The following is a 17,115-nucleotide window of genomic DNA, read 5'->3' as shown; positions in this document are numbered from 1 at the left end:
ACCCTCCATTAAAATAGCCTTGCAAATAAATGACAGTTGACTAACACAGACAGTAACGTGAGTTTACAAAGTTCTCTGAGGAACAGAGTTTTGTAGAAAAGTCGACGAAGATGGGATTCGAACCGATGCGTGCAGAGCACAATGGATTAGCAGTCCATCGCCTTAACCACTCGGTCACCTCGGCTGACAGTAGCGCACGCATGCTGTTAGACGCAGTCGGTGAAGTGCACGGTGGCCGTATCTCTAATTTGTGTTATTTTTACAGTTACAGATTGGGGATGATAATAATGTGAATTTTTGTTTGTGTTAGTTGTTTTTAAGACAAGCCTTAGTGTTATGCACTACACATCGGGGGGAAAAATGTGTGCTTTTTTCCTGTCGATTTTGCCGTCAAGTGTCAGGGCAAATTGGTTCTCTTTGCCGAGGTGAGGAAAAGACAGGGTGTGCTCTTGTTTTCTGGACTCAATCAAAATAATTTTGATTTGAGCTCTAATTTGCGTTATTTTTACAGTTACAGATTGGGGATGATAATAATGTGAATTTTTGTTTGAATAAGTTGTTTTTAAGACAAGCATTATTGTTATGCTATAGGTATCAATGGGAAAAATGGTGCTTATTTCCAACTTGTGGAACTGCCATGAATGCGACTCTGTGCCTATTTATGGTGTAAAAATTCCCTGGACCCTCCATTAAAATAGCCTTGCAAATAAATGACAGTTGACTAACACAGACAGTAACGTGAGTTTACAAAGTTCTCTGAGGAACAGAGTTTTGTAGAAAAGTCGACGAAGATGGGATTCGAACCGATGCGTGCAGAGCACAATGGATTAGCAGTCCATCGCCTTAACCACTCGGTCACCTCGTCTGACAGTGGCGCACGCATGCTGTTAGACGCAGTCGGTGAAGTGCACGGTGGCCGTATCTCTAATTTGTGTTATTTTTACAGTTACAGATTGGGGATGATAATAATGTGAATTTTTGTTTGTGTTAGTTGTTTTTAAGACAAGCCTTAGTGTTATGCACTACACATCGGGGGGAAAAATGTGTGCTTTTTTCCTGTCGATTTTGCCGTCAAGTGTCAGGGCAAATTGGTTCTCTTTGACGAGGTGAGGAAAAGACAGGGTGTGCTCTTGTTTTCTGGACTCAATCAAAATAATTTTGATTTGAGCTCTAATTTGCGTTATTTTTACAGTTACAGATTGGGGATGATAATAATGTGAATTTTTGTTTGAATAAGTTGTTTTTAAGACAAGCATTATTGTTATGCTATTGGTATCAATGGGAAAAATGGTGCTTATTTCCAACTTGTGGAACTGCCATGAATGCGACTCTGTGCCTATTTATGGTGTAAAAATTCCCTGGACCCTCCATTAAAATAGCCTTGCAAATAAATGACGGTTGACTAACACAGACAGTAACGTGAGTTTACAAAGTTCTCTGAGGAACAGAGTTTTGTAGAAAAGTCGACGAAGATGGGATTCGAACCGATGCGTGCAGAGCACAATGGATTAGCAGTCCATCGCCTTAACCACTCGGTCACCGGCGCACGCATGCTGTTAGACGCAGTCGGTGAAGTGCACGGTGGCCGTATCTCTAATTTGTGTTATTTTTACAGTTACAGATTGGGGATGATAATAATGTGAATTTTTGTTTGTGTTAGTTGTTTTTAAGACAAGCCTTAGTGTTATGCACTACACATCGGGGGGAAAAATGTGTGCTTTTTTCCTGTCGATTTTGCCGTCAAGTGTCAGGGCAAATTGGTTCTCTTTGCCGAGGTGAGGAAAAGACATGGTGTGCTCTTGTTTTCTGGACTCAATCAAAATAATTTTGATTTGAGCTCTAATTTGCGTTATTTTTACAGTTACAGATTGGGGATGATAATAATGTGAATTTTTGTTTGAATAAGTTGTTTTTAAGACAAGCATTATTGTTATGCTATAGGTATCAATGGGAAAAATGGTGCTTATTTCCAACTTGTGGAACTGCCATGAATGCGACTCTGTGCCTATTTATGGTGTAAAAATTCCCTGGACCCTCCATTAAAATAGCCTTGCAAATAAATGACAGTTGACTAACACAGACAGTAACGTGAATTTACAAAGTTCTCTGAGGAACAGAGTTTTGTAGAAAAGTCGACGAAGATGGGATTCGAACCCATGCGTGCAGAGCACAATGGATTAGCAGTCCATCGCCTTAACCACTCGGCCACCTCGTCTGACAGTGGCGCACGCATGCTGTTAGACGCAGTCGGTGAAGTGCACGGTGGCCGTATCTCTAATTTGTGTTATTTTTACAGTTACAGATTGGGGATGATAATAATGTGAATTTTTGTTTGTGTTAGTTGTTTTTAAGACAAGCCTTAGTGTTATGCACTACACATCGGGGGGAAAAATGTGTGCTTTTTTCCTGTCGATTTTGCCGTCAAGTGTCAGGGCAAATTGGTTCTCTTTGCCGAGGTGAGGAAAAGACAGGGTGTGCTCTTGTTTTCTGGACTCAATCAAAATAATTTTGATTTGAGCTCTAATTTGCGTTATTTTTACAGTTACAGATTGGGGATGATAATAATGTGAATTTTTGTTTGAATAAGTTGTTTTAAGACAAGCATTATTGTTATGCTATAGGTATCAATGGGAAAAATGGTGCTTATTTCCAACTTGTGGAACTGCCATGAATGCGACTCTGTGCCTATTTATGGTGTAAAAATTCCCTGGACCCTCCATTAAAATAGCCTTGCAAATAAATGACGGTTGACTAACACAGACAGTAACGTGAGTTTACAAAGTTCTCTGAGGAACAGAGTTTTGTAGAAAAGTCGACGAAGATGGGATTCGAACCCATGCGTGCAGAGAATAATGGATTAGCAGTCCATCGCCTTAACCACTCGGCCACCTCGTCTAACAGTGGCGCACGCATGCTGTTTGACGCAGTCGGTGAAGTGCACGGTGGCCGTATCTCTAATTTGTGTTATTTTTACAGTTACAGATTGGGGATGATAATAATGTGAATTTTTGTTTGTGTTAGTTGTTTTTAAGACAAGCCTTAGTGTTATGCACTACACATCGGGGGGAAAAATGTGTGCTTTTTTCCTGTCGATTTTGCCGTCAAGTGTCAGGGCAAATTGGTTCTCTTTGCCGAGGTGAGGAAAAGACAGGGTGTGCTCTTGTTTTCTGGACTAAATCAAAATAATTTTGATTTGAGCTCTAATTTGCATTATTTTTACAGTTACAGATTGGGGATGATAATAATGTGAATTTTTGTTTGTGTTAGTTGTTTTTAAGACAAGCCTTAGTGTTATGCACTACACATCGGGGGGGAAAATGTGTGCTTTTTTCCTGTCGATTTTGCCGTCAAGTGTCAGGGCAAATTGGTTCTCTTTGCCGAGGTGAGGAAAAGACATGGTGTGCTCTTGTTTTCTGGACTCAATCAAAATAATTTTGATTTGAGCTCTAATTTGCATTATTTTTTACAGTTAAAAATTGGGGATGATAATAATGTGAATTTTTGTTTGAATAAGTTGTTTTTAAGACAAGCATTATTGTTATGCTATAGGTATCAATGGGAAAAATGGTGCTTATTTCCAACTTGTGGAACTGCCATGAATGCGACTCTGTGCCTATTTATGGTGTAAAAATTCCCTGGACCCTCCATTAAAATAGCCTTGCAAATAAATGACAGTTGACTAACACAGACAGTAACGTGAGTTTACAAAGTTCTCTGAGGAACAGAGTTTTGTAGAAAAGTCGACGAAGATGGGATTCGAACCCATGCGTGCAGAGCACAATGGATTAGCAGTCCATCGCCTTAACCACTCGGCCACCTCGTCTGACAGTGGCGCACGCATGCTGTTAGACGCAGTCGGTGAAGTGCACGGTGGCCGTATCTCTAATTTGTGTTATTTTTACAGTTACAGATTGGGGATGATAATAATGTGAATTTTTGTTTGTGTTAGTTGTTTTTAAGACAAGCCTTAGTGTTATGCACTACACATCGGGGGGAAAAATGTGTGCTTTTTTCCTGTCGATTTTGCCGTCAAGTGTCAGGGCAAATTGGTTCTCTTTGCCGAGGTGAGGAAAAGACAGGGTGTGCTCTTGTTTTCTGGACTCAATCAAAATAATTTTGATTTGAGCTCTAATTTGCGTTATTTTTACAGTTACAGATTGGGGATGATAATAATGTGAATTTTTGTTTGAATAAGTTGTTTTTAAGACAAGCATTATTGTTATGCTATAGGTATCAATGGGAAAAATGGTGCTTATTTCCAACTTGTGGAACTGCCATGAATGCGACTCTGTGCCTATTTATGGTGTAAAAATTCCCTGGACCCTCCATTAAAATAGCCTTGCAAATAAATGACGGTTGACTAACACAGACAGTAACGTGAGTTTACAAAGTTCTCTGAGGAACAGAGTTTTGTAGAAAAGTCGACGAAGATGGGATTCTCTTTGCCGAGGTGAGGAAAAGACAGGGTGTGCTCTTGTTTTCTGGACTCAATCAAAATAATTTTGATTTGAGTTCTAATTTGCGTTATTTTTACAGTTACAGATTGGGGATGATAATAATGTGAATTTTTGTTTGAATAAGTTGTTTTTAAGACAAGCATTATTGTTATGCTATAGGTATCAATGGGAAAAATGGTGCTTATTTCCAACTTGTGGAACTGCCATGAATGCGACTCTGTGCCTATTTATGGTGTAAAAATTCCCTGGAACCTCCATTAAAATAGCCTTGCAAATAAATGACGGTTGACTAACACAGACAGTAACGTGAGTTTACAAAGTTCTCTGAGGAACAGAGTTTTGTAGAAAAGTCGACGAAGATGGGATTCGAACCGATGCGTGCAGAGCACAATGGATTAGCAGTCCATCGCCTTAACCACTCGGTCACCTCGTCTGACAGTGGCGCACGCATGCTGTTAGACGCAGTCGGTGAAGTGCACGGTGGCCGTATCTCTAATTTGTGTTATTTTTACAGTTACAGATTGGGGATGATAATAATGTGAATTTTTGTTTGTGTTAGTTGTTTTTAAGACAAGCCTTAGTGTTATGCACTACACATCGGGGGGAAAAATGTGTGCTTTTTTCCTGTCGATTTTGCCGTCAAGTGTCAGGGTAAATTGGTTCTCTTTGCCGAGGTGAGGAAAAGACAGGGTGTGCTCTTGTTTTCTGGACTCAATCAAAATAATTTTGATTTGAGCTCTAATTTGCGTTATTTTTACAGTTACAGATTGGGGATGATAATAATGTGAATTTTTGTTTGAATAAGTTGTTTGAAGACAAGCATTATTGTTATGCTATAGGTATCAATGGGAAAAATGGTGCTTATTTCCAACTTGTGGAACTGCCATGAATGCGACTCTGTGCCTATTTATGGTGTAAAAATTCCCTGGACCCTCCATTAAAATAGCCTTGCAAATAAATGACAGTTGACTAACACAGACAGTAACGTGAGTTTACAAAGTTCTCTGAGGAACAGAGTTTTGTAGAAAAGTCGACGAAGATGGGATTCGAACCGATGCGTGCAGAGCACAATGGATTAGCAGTCCATCGCCTTAACCACTCGGTCACCTCGTCTGACAGTAGCGCACGCATGCTGTTAGACGCAGTCGGTGAAGTGCACGGTGGCCGTATCTCTAATTTGTGTTATTTTTACAGTTACAGATTGGGGATGATAATAATGTGAATTTTTGTTTGTGTTAGTTGTTTTTAAGACAAGCCTTAGTGTTATGCACTACACATCGGGGGGAAAAATGTGTGCTTTTTTCCTGTCGATTTTGCCGTCAAGTGTCAGGGCAAATTGGTTCTCTTTGCCGAGGTGAGGAAAAGACAGGGTGTGCTCTTGTTTTCTGGACTCAATCAAAATAATTTTGATTTGAGCTCTAATTTGCGTTATTTTTACAGTTACAGATTGGGGATGATAATAATGTGAATTTTTGTTTGAATAAGTTGTTTTTAAGACAAGCATTATTGTTATGCTATAGGTACCAATGGGAAAAATGGTGCTTATTTCCAACTTGTGGAACTGCCATGAATGCGACTCTGTGCCTATTTATGGTGTAAAAATTCCCTGGACCCTCCATTAAAATAGCCTTGCAAATAAATGACAGTTGACTAACACAGACAGTAACGTGAGTTTACAAAGTTCTCTGAGGAACAGAGTTTTGTAGAAAAGTCGACGAAGATGGGATTCGAACCGATGCGTGCAGAGCACAATGGATTAGCAGTCCATCGCCTTAACCACTCGGTCACCTCGTCTGACAGTGGCGCACGCATGCTGTTAGACGCAGTCGGTGAAGTGCACGGTGGCCGTATCTCTAATTTGTGTTATTTTTACAGTTACAGATTGGGGATGATAATAATGTGAATTTTTGTTTGTGTTAGTTGTTTTTAAGACAAGCCTTAGTGTTATGCACTACACATCGGGGGGAAAAATGTGTGCTTTTTTCCTGTCGATTTTGCCGTCAAGTGTCAGGGCAAATTGGTTCTCTTTGACGAGGTGAGGAAAAGACAGGGTGTGCTCTTGTTTTCTGGACTCAATCAAAATAATTTTGATTTGAGCTCTAATTTGCGTTATTTTTACAGTTACAGATTGGGGATGATAATAATGTGAATTTTTGTTTGAATAAGTTGTTTTTAAGACAAGCATTATTGTTATGCTATAGGTATCAATGGGAAAAATGGTGCTTATTTCCAACTTGTGGAACTGCCATGAATGCGACTCTGTGCCTATTTATGGTGTAAAAATTCCCTGGACCCTCCATTAAAATAGCCTTGCAAATAAATGACAGTTGACTAACACAGACAGTAACGTGAGTTTACAAAGTTCTCTGAGGAACAGAGTTTTGTAGAAAAGTCGACGAAGATGGGATTCGAACCGATGCGTGCAGAGCACAATGGATTAGCAGTCCATCACCTTAACCACTCGGTCACCTCGTCTGACAGTAGCGCACGCATGCTGTTAGACGCAGTCGGTGAAGTGCACGGTGGCCGTATCTCTAATTTGTGTTATTTTTACAGTTACAGATTGGGGATGATAATAATGTGAATTTTTGTTTGTGTTAGTTGTTTTTAAGACAAGCCTTAGTGTTATGCACTACACATCGGGGGGGAAAATGTGTGCTTTTTTCCTGTCGATTTTGCCGTCAAGTGTCAGGGCAAATTGGTTCTCTTTGCCGAGGTGAGGAAAAGACATGGTGTGCTCTTGTTTTCTGGACTCAATCAAAATAATTTTGATTTGAGCTCTAATTTGCGTTATTTTTACAGTTACAGATTGGGGATGATAATAATGTGAATTTTTGTTTGAATAAGTTGTTTTTAAGACAAGCATTATTGTTATGCTATAGGTATCAATGGGAAAAATGGTGCTTATTTCCAACTTGTGGAACTGCCATGAATGCGACTCTGTGCCTATTTATGGTGTAAAAATTCCCTGGACCCTCCATTAAAATAGCCTTGCAAATAAATGACAGTTGACTAACACAGACAGTAACGTGAGCTTACAAAGTTCTCTGAGGAACAGAGTTTTGTAGAAAAGTCGACGAAGATGGGATTCGAACCCATGCGTGCAGAGCACAATGGATTAGCAGTCCATCGCCTTAACCACTCGGCCACCTCGTCTGACAGTGGCGCACGCATGCTGTTAGACGCAGTCGGTGAAGTGCACGGTGGCCGTATCTCTAATTTGTGTTATTTTTACAGTTACAGATTGGGGATGATAATAATGTGAATTTTTGTTTGTGTTAGTTGTTTTAAGACAAGCCTTAGTGTTATGCACTACACATCGGGGGGAAAAATGTGTGCTTTTTTCCTGTCGATTTTGCCGTCAAGTGTCAGGGCAAATTGGTTCTCTTTGCCGAGGTGAGGAAAAGACAGGGTGTGCTCTTGTTTTCTGGACTCAATCAAAATAATTTTGATTTGAGCTCTAATTTGCGTTATTTTTACAGTTACAGATTGGGGATGATAATAATGTGAATTTTTGTTTGAATAAGTTGTTTTTAAGACAAGCATTATTGTTATGCTATAGGTATCAATGGGAAAAATGGTGCTTATTTCCAACTTGTGGAACTGCCATGAATGCGACTCTGTGCCTATTTATGGTGTAAAAATTCCCTGGACACTCCATTAAAATAGCCTTGCAAATAAATGACAGTTGACTAACACAGACAGTAACGTGAGTTTACAAAGTTCTCTGAGGAACAGAGTTTTGTAGATAAGTCGACGAAGATGGGATTCGAACCCATGCGTGCAGAGCACAATGGATTAGCAGTCCATCGCCTTAACCACTCGGTCACCTCGTCTGACAGTGGCGCACGCATGCTGTTAGACGCAGTCGGTGAAGTGCACGGTGGCCGTATCTCTAATTTGTGTTATTTTTACAGTTACAGATTGGGGATGATAATAATGTGAATTTTTTTTGTGTTAGTTGTTTTTAAGACAAGCCTTAGTGTTATGCACTACACATCGGGGGGGAAAATGTGTGCTTTTTTCCTGTCGATTTTGCCGTCAAGTGTCAGGGCAAATTGGTTCTCTTTGCCGAGGTGAGGAAAAGACAGGGTGTGCTCTTGTTTTCTGGACTAAATCAAAATAATTTTGATTTGAGCTCTAATTTGCGTTATTTTTACAGTTACAGATTGGGGATGATAATAATGTGAATTTTTGTTTGTGTTAGTTGTTTTTAAGACAAGCCTTAGTGTTATGCACTACACATCGGGGGGAAAAATGTGTGCTTTTTTCCTGTCGATTTTGCCGTCAAGTGTCAGGGCAAATTGGTTCTCTTTGACGAGGTGAGGAAAAGACAGGGTGTGCTCTTGTTTTCTGGACTCAATCAAAATAATTTTGATTTGAGCTCTAATTTGCGTTATTTTTACAGTTACAGATTGGGGATGATAATAATGTGAATTTTTGTTTGAATAAGTTGTTTTTAAGACAAGCATTATTGTTATGCTATAGGTATCAATGGGAAAAATGGTGCTTATTTCCAACTTGTGGAACTGCCATGAATGCGACTCTGTGCCTATTTATGGTGTAAAAATTCCCTGGACCCTCCATTAAAATAGCCTTGCAAATAAATGACAGTTGACTAACACAGACAGTAACGTGAGTTTACAAAGTTCTCTGAGGAACAGAGTTTTGTAGAAAAGTCGACGAAGATGGGATTCGAACCGATGCGTGCAGAGCACAATGGATTAGCAGTCCATCACCTTAACCACTCGGTCACCTCGTCTGACAGTAGCGCACGCATGCTGTTAGACGCAGTCGGTGAAGTGCACGGTGGCCGTATCTCTAATTTGTGTTATTTTTACAGTTACAGATTGGGGATGATAATAATGTGAATTTTTGTTTGTGTTAGTTGTTTTTAAGACAAGCCTTAGTGTTATGCACTACACATCGGGGGGGAAAATGTGTGCTTTTTTCCTGTCGATTTTGCCGTCAAGTGTCAGGGCAAATTGGTTCTCTTTGCCGAGGTGAGGAAAAGACATGGTGTGCTCTTGTTTTCTGGACTCAATCAAAATAATTTTGATTTGAGCTCTAATTTGCGTTATTTTTACAGTTACAGATTGGGGATGATAATAATGTGAATTTTTGTTTGAATAAGTTGTTTTTAAGACAAGCATTATTGTTATGCTATAGGTATCAATGGGAAAAATGGTGCTTATTTCCAACTTGTGGAACTGCCATGAATGCGACTCTGTGCCTATTTATGGTGTAAAAATTCCCTGGACCCTCCATTAAAATAGCCTTGCAAATAAATGACAGTTGACTAACACAGACAGTAACGTGAGCTTACAAAGTTCTCTGAGGAACAGAGTTTTGTAGAAAAGTCGACGAAGATGGGATTCGAACCCATGCGTGCAGAGCACAATGGATTAGCAGTCCATCGCCTTAACCACTCGGCCACCTCGTCTGACAGTGGCGCACGCATGCTGTTAGACGCAGTCGGTGAAGTGCACGGTGGCCGTATCTCTAATTTGTGTTATTTTTACAGTTACAGATTGGGGATGATAATAATGTGAATTTTTGTTTGTGTTAGTTGTTTTAAGACAAGCCTTAGTGTTATGCACTACACATCGGGGGGAAAAATGTGTGCTTTTTTCCTGTCGATTTTGCCGTCAAGTGTCAGGGCAAATTGGTTCTCTTTGCCGAGGTGAGGAAAAGACAGGGTGTGCTCTTGTTTTCTGGACTCAATCAAAATAATTTTGATTTGAGCTCTAATTTGCGTTATTTTTACAGTTACAGATTGGGGATGATAATAATGTGAATTTTTGTTTGTGTTAGTTGTTTTTAAGACAAGCCTTAGTGTTATGCACTACACATCGGGGGGAAAAATGTGTGCTTTTTTCCTGTCGATTTTGCCGTCAAGTGTCAGGGCAAATTGGTTCTCTTTGACGAGGTGAGGAAAAGACAGGGTGTGCTCTTGTTTTCTGGACTCAATCAAAATAATTTTGATTTGAGCTCTAATTTGCGTTATTTTTACAGTTACAGATTGGGGATGATAATAATGTGAATTTTTGTTTGAATAAGTTGTTTTTAAGACAAGCATTATTGTTATGCTATAGGTATCAATGGGAAAAATGGTGCTTATTTCCAACTTGTGGAACTGCCATGAATGCGACTCTGTGCCTATTTATGGTGTAAAAATTCCCTGGACCCTCCATTAAAATAGCCTTGCAAATAAATGACAGTTGACTAACACAGACAGTAACGTGAGTTTACAAAGTTCTCTGAGGAACAGAGTTTTGTAGAAAAGTCGACGAAGATGGGATTCGAACCGATGCGTGCAGAGCACAATGGATTAGCAGTCCATCACCTTAACCACTCGGTCACCTCGTCTGACAGTAGCGCACGCATGCTGTTAGACGCAGTCGGTGAAGTGCACGGTGGCCGTATCTCTAATTTGTGTTATTTTTACAGTTACAGATTGGGGATGATAATAATGTGAATTTTTGTTTGTGTTAGTTGTTTTTAAGACAAGCCTTAGTGTTATGCACTACACATCGGGGGGGAAAATGTGTGCTTTTTTCCTGTCGATTTTGCCGTCAAGTGTCAGGGCAAATTGGTTCTCTTTGCCGAGGTGAGGAAAAGACATGGTGTGCTCTTGTTTTCTGGACTCAATCAAAATAATTTTGATTTGAGCTCTAATTTGCGTTATTTTTACAGTTACAGATTGGGGATGATAATAATGTGAATTTTTGTTTGAATAAGTTGTTTTTAAGACAAGCATTATTGTTATGCTATAGGTATCAATGGGAAAAATGGTGCTTATTTCCAACTTGTGGAACTGCCATGAATGCGACTCTGTGCCTATTTATGGTGTAAAAATTCCCTGGACCCTCCATTAAAATAGCCTTGCAAATAAATGACAGTTGACTAACACAGACAGTAACGTGAGCTTACAAAGTTCTCTGAGGAACAGAGTTTTGTAGAAAAGTCGACGAAGATGGGATTCGAACCCATGCGTGCAGAGCACAATGGATTAGCAGTCCATCGCCTTAACCACTCGGCCACCTCGTCTGACAGTGGCGCACGCATGCTGTTAGACGCAGTCGGTGAAGTGCACGGTGGCCGTATCTCTAATTTGTGTTATTTTTACAGTTACAGATTGGGGATGATAATAATGTGAATTTTTGTTTGTGTTAGTTGTTTTAAGACAAGCCTTAGTGTTATGCACTACACATCGGGGGGAAAAATGTGTGCTTTTTTCCTGTCGATTTTGCCGTCAAGTGTCAGGGCAAATTGGTTCTCTTTGCCGAGGTGAGGAAAAGACAGGGTGTGCTCTTGTTTTCTGGACTCAATCAAAATAATTTTGATTTGAGCTCTAATTTGCGTTATTTTTACAGTTACAGATTGGGGATGATAATAATGTGAATTTTTGTTTGAATAAGTTGTTTTTAAGACAAGCATTATTGTTATGCTATAGGTATCAATGGGAAAAATGGTGCTTATTTCCAACTTGTGGAACTGCCATGAATGCGACTCTGTGCCTATTTATGGTGTAAAAATTCCCTGGACACTCCATTAAAATAGCCTTGCAAATAAATGACAGTTGACTAACACAGACAGTAACGTGAGTTTACAAAGTTCTCTGAGGAACAGAGTTTTGTAGATAAGTCGACGAAGATGGGATTCGAACCCATGCGTGCAGAGCACAATGGATTAGCAGTCCATCGCCTTAACCACTCGGTCACCTCGTCTGACAGTGGCGCACGCATGCTGTTAGACGCAGTCGGTGAAGTGCACGGTGGCCGTATCTCTAATTTGTGTTATTTTTACAGTTACAGATTGGGGATGATAATAATGTGAATTTTTTTTGTGTTAGTTGTTTTTAAGACAAGCCTTAGTGTTATGCACTACACATCGGGGGGGAAAATGTGTGCTTTTTTCCTGTCGATTTTGCCGTCAAGTGTCAGGGCAAATTGGTTCTCTTTGCCGAGGTGAGGAAAAGACAGGGTGTGCTCTTGTTTTCTGGACTAAATCAAAATAATTTTGATTTGAGCTCTAATTTGCGTTATTTTTACAGTTACAGATTGGGGATGATAATAATGTGAATTTTTGTTTGAATAAGTTGTTTTTAAGACAAGCATTATTGTTATGCTATAGGTATCAATGGGAAAAATGGTGCTTATTTCCAACTTGTGGAACTGCCATGAATGCGACTCTGTGCCTATTTATGGTGTAAAAATTCCCTGGACCCTCCATTAAAATATCCTTGCAAATAAATGACAGTTGACTAACACAGACAGTAACGTGAGTTTACAAAGTTCTCTGAGGAACAGAGTTTTGTAGAAAAGTCGACGAAGATGGGATTCGAACCGATGCGTGCAGAGCACAATGGATTAGCAGTCCATCGCCTTAACCACTCGGTCACCTCGTTTGACAGTGGCGCACGCATGCTGTTAGACGCAGTCGGTGAAGTGCACGGTGGCCGTATCTCTAATTTGTGTTATTTTTACAGTTACAGATTGGGGATGATAATAATGTGAATTTTTGTTTGTGTTAGTTGTTTTTAAGACAAGCCTTAGTGTTATGCACTACACATCGGGGGGAAAAATGTGTGCTTTTTTCCTGTCGATTTTGCCGTCAAGTGTCAGGGCAAATTGGTTCTCTTTGCCGAGGTGAGGAAAAGACAGGGTGTGCTCTTGTTTTCTGGACTCAATCAAAATAATTTTGATTTGAGCTCTAATTTGCGTTATTTTTACAGTTACAGATTGGGGATGATAATAATGTGAATTTTTGTTTGAATAAGTTGTTTGAAGACAAGCATTATTGTTATGCTATAGGTATCAATGGGAAAAATGGTGCTTATTTCCAACTTGTGGAACTGCCATGAATGCGACTCTGTGCCTATTTATGGTGTAAAAATTCCCTGGACCCTCCATTAAAATATCCTTGCAAATAAATGACAGTTGACTAACACAGACAGTAACGTGAGTTTACAAAGTTCTCTGAGGAACAGAGTTTTGTAGAAAAGTCGACGAAGATGGGATTCGAACCGATGCGTGCAGAGCACAATGGATTAGCAGTCCATCGCCTTAACCACTCGGTCACCTCGTCTGACAGTGGCGCACGCATGCTGTTAGACGCAGTCGGTGAAGTGCACGGTGGCCGTATCTCTAATTTGTGTTATTTTTACAGTTACAGATTGGGGATGATAATAATGTGAATTTTTGTTTGTGTTAGTTGTTTTTAAGACAAGCCTTAGTGTTATGCACTACACATCGGGGGGAAAAATGTGTGCTTTTTTCCTGTCGATTTTGCCGTCAAGTGTCAGGGCAAATTGGTTCTCTTTGCCGAGGTGAGGAAAAGACAGGGTGTGCTCTTGTTTTCTGGACTCAATCAAAATAATTTTGATTTGAGCTCTAATTTGCGTTATTTTTACAGTTACAGATTGGGGATGATAATAATGTGAATTTTTGTTTGAATAAGTTGTTTGAAGACAAGCATTATTGTTATGCTATAGGTATCAATGGGAAAAATGGTGCTTATTTCCAACTTGTGGAACTGCCATGAATGCGACTCTGTGCCTATTTATGGTGTAAAAATTCCCTGGACCCTCCATTAAAATAGCCTTGCAAATAAATGACAGTTGACTAACACAGACAGTAACGTGAGTTTACAAAGTTCTCTGAGGAACAGAGTTTTGTAGAAAAGTCGACGAAGATGGGATTCGAACCGATGCGTGCAGAGCACAATGGATTAGCAGTCCATCGCCTTAACCACTCGGTCACCTCGGCTGACAGTAGCGCACGCATGCTGTTAGACGCAGTCGGTGAAGTGCACGGTGGCCGTATCTCTAATTTGTGTTATTTTTACAGTTACAGATTGGGGATGATAATAATGTGAATTTTTGTTTGTGTTAGTTGTTTTTAAGACAAGCCTTAGTGTTATGCACTACACATCGGGGGGAAAAATGTGTGCTTTTTTCCTGTCGATTTTGCCGTCAAGTGTCAGGGCAAATTGGTTCTCTTTGCCGAGGTGAGGAAAAGACAGGGTGTGCTCTTGTTTTCTGGACTCAATCAAAATAATTTTGATTTGAGCTCTAATTTGCGTTATTTTTACAGTTACAGATTGGGGATGATAATAATGTGAATTTTTGTTTGAATAAGTTGTTTTTAAGACAAGCATTATTGTTATGCTATAGGTATCAATGGGAAAAATGGTGCTTATTTCCAACTTGTGGAACTGCCATGAATGCGACTCTGTGCCTATTTATGGTGTAAAAATTCCCTGGACCCTCCATTAAAATAGCCTTGCAAATAAATGACAGTTGACTAACACAGACAGTAACGTGAGTTTACAAAGTTCTCTGAGGAACAGAGTTTTGTAGAAAAGTCGACGAAGATGGGATTCGAACCGATGCGTGCAGAGCACAATGGATTAGCAGTCCATCGCCTTAACCACTCGGTCACCTCGTCTGACAGTGGCGCACGCATGCTGTTAGACGCAGTCGGTGAAGTGCACGGTGGCCGTATCTCTAATTTGTGTTATTTTTACAGTTACAGATTGGGGATGATAATAATGTGAATTTTTGTTTGTGTTAGTTGTTTTTAAGACAAGCCTTAGTGTTATGCACTACACATCGGGGGGAAAAATGTGTGCTTTTTTCCTGTCGATTTTGCCGTCAAGTGTCAGGGCAAATTGGTTCTCTTTGACGAGGTGAGGAAAAGACAGGGTGTGCTCTTGTTTTCTGGACTCAATCAAAATAATTTTGATTTGAGCTCTAATTTGCGTTATTTTTACAGTTACAGATTGGGGATGATAATAATGTGAATTTTTGTTTGAATAAGTTGTTTTTAAGACAAGCATTATTGTTATGCTATTGGTATCAATGGGAAAAATGGTGCTTATTTCCAACTTGTGGAACTGCCATGAATGCGACTCTGTGCCTATTTATGGTGTAAAAATTCCCTGGACCCTCCATTAAAATAGCCTTGCAAATAAATGACGGTTGACTAACACAGACAGTAACGTGAGTTTACAAAGTTCTCTGAGGAACAGAGTTTTGTAGAAAAGTCGACGAAGATGGGATTCGAACCGATGCGTGCAGAGCACAATGGATTAGCAGTCCATCGCCTTAACCACTCGGTCACCGGCGCACGCATGCTGTTAGACGCAGTCGGTGAAGTGCACGGTGGCCGTATCTCTAATTTGTGTTATTTTTACAGTTACAGATTGGGGATGATAATAATGTGAATTTTTGTTTGTGTTAGTTGTTTTTAAGACAAGCCTTAGTGTTATGCACTACACATCGGGGGGAAAAATGTGTGCTTTTTTCCTGTCGATTTTGCCGTCAAGTGTCAGGGCAAATTGGTTCTCTTTGCCGAGGTGAGGAAAAGACATGGTGTGCTCTTGTTTTCTGGACTCAATCAAAATAATTTTGATTTGAGCTCTAATTTGCGTTATTTTTACAGTTACAGATTGGGGATGATAATAATGTGAATTTTTGTTTGAATAAGTTGTTTTTAAGACAAGCATTATTGTTATGCTATAGGTATCAATGGGAAAAATGGTGCTTATTTCCAACTTGTGGAACTGCCATGAATGCGACTCTGTGCCTATTTATGGTGTAAAAATTCCCTGGACCCTCCATTAAAATAGCCTTGCAAATAAATGACAGTTGACTAACACAGACAGTAACGTGAATTTACAAAGTTCTCTGAGGAACAGAGTTTTGTAGAAAAGTCGACGAAGATGGGATTCGAACCCATGCGTGCAGAGCACAATGGATTAGCAGTCCATCGCCTTAACCACTCGGCCACCTCGTCTGACAGTGGCGCACGCATGCTGTTAGACGCAGTCGGTGAAGTGCACGGTGGCCGTATCTCTAATTTGTGTTATTTTTACAGTTACAGATTGGGGATGATAATAATGTGAATTTTTGTTTGTGTTAGTTGTTTTTAAGACAAGCCTTAGTGTTATGCACTACACATCGGGGGGAAAAATGTGTGCTTTTTTCCTGTCGATTTTGCCGTCAAGTGTCAGGGCAAATTGGTTCTCTTTGCCGAGGTGAGGAAAAGACAGGGTGTGCTCTTGTTTTCTGGACTCAATCAAAATAATTTTGATTTGAGCTCTAATTTGCGTTATTTTTACAGTTACAGATTGGGGATGATAATAATGTGAATTTTTGTTTGAATAAGTTGTTTTAAGACAAGCATTATTGTTATGCTATAGGTATCAATGGGAAAAATGGTGCTTATTTCCAACTTGTGGAACTGCCATGAATGCGACTCTGTGCCTATTTATGGTGTAAAAATTCCCTGGACCCTCCATTAAAATAGCCTTGCAAATAAATGACGGTTGACTAACACAGACAGTAACGTGAGTTTACAAAGTTCTCTGAGGAACCCATGCGTGCAGAGAATAATGGATTAGCAGTCCATCGCCTTAACCACTCGGCCACCTCGTCTAACAGTGGCGCACGCATGCTGTTTGACGCAGTCGGTGAAGTGCACGGTGGCCGTATCTCTAATTTGTGTTATTTTTACAGTTACAGATTGGGGATGATAATAATGTGAATTTTTGTTTGTGTTAGTTGTTTTTAAGACAAGCCTTAGTGTTATGCACTACACATCGGGGGGAAAAATGTGTGCTTTTTTCCTGTCGATTTTGCCGTCAAGTGTCA

The 17,115-nt window shown here is 39.9% G+C and overlaps 6 non-coding genes across 6 annotated transcripts; all 6 read right to left on the bottom strand.

Annotated features, from left to right (window-relative positions):
* Positions 1–2,133: 2,133 nt before the first annotated feature.
* On the bottom strand, positions 2,134–2,215 carry TRNAS-GCU (transfer RNA serine (anticodon GCU)). The gene has a single exon. It is a non-coding gene; the product is annotated as a tRNA-Ser (tRNA).
* Positions 2,216–3,741: 1,526 nt separating this feature from the next.
* Positions 3,742–3,823, bottom strand: TRNAS-GCU (transfer RNA serine (anticodon GCU)). Its single transcript has one exon. It is a non-coding gene; the product is annotated as a tRNA-Ser (tRNA).
* Positions 3,824–7,531: 3,708 nt separating this feature from the next.
* On the bottom strand, positions 7,532–7,613 carry TRNAS-GCU (transfer RNA serine (anticodon GCU)). Its single transcript has one exon. It is a non-coding gene; the product is annotated as a tRNA-Ser (tRNA).
* Positions 7,614–9,818: 2,205 nt separating this feature from the next.
* TRNAS-GCU (transfer RNA serine (anticodon GCU)) lies at positions 9,819–9,900 on the bottom strand. Its single transcript has one exon. It is a non-coding gene; the product is annotated as a tRNA-Ser (tRNA).
* Positions 9,901–11,425: 1,525 nt separating this feature from the next.
* Positions 11,426–11,507, bottom strand: TRNAS-GCU (transfer RNA serine (anticodon GCU)). Its single transcript has one exon. It is a non-coding gene; the product is annotated as a tRNA-Ser (tRNA).
* A 4,669-nt stretch (positions 11,508–16,176) lies between these two features.
* On the bottom strand, positions 16,177–16,258 carry TRNAS-GCU (transfer RNA serine (anticodon GCU)). The gene has a single exon. It is a non-coding gene; the product is annotated as a tRNA-Ser (tRNA).
* Positions 16,259–17,115: the final 857 nt, after the last annotated feature.

This window comes from Pelobates fuscus, chromosome 1 (assembly GCF_036172605.1).
Source record: "Pelobates fuscus isolate aPelFus1 chromosome 1, aPelFus1.pri, whole genome shotgun sequence".
Taxonomy (NCBI): Eukaryota; Metazoa; Chordata; class Amphibia; order Anura; family Pelobatidae; genus Pelobates; species Pelobates fuscus.
This window is presented reverse-complemented; position numbering and strand designations above follow the sequence as displayed.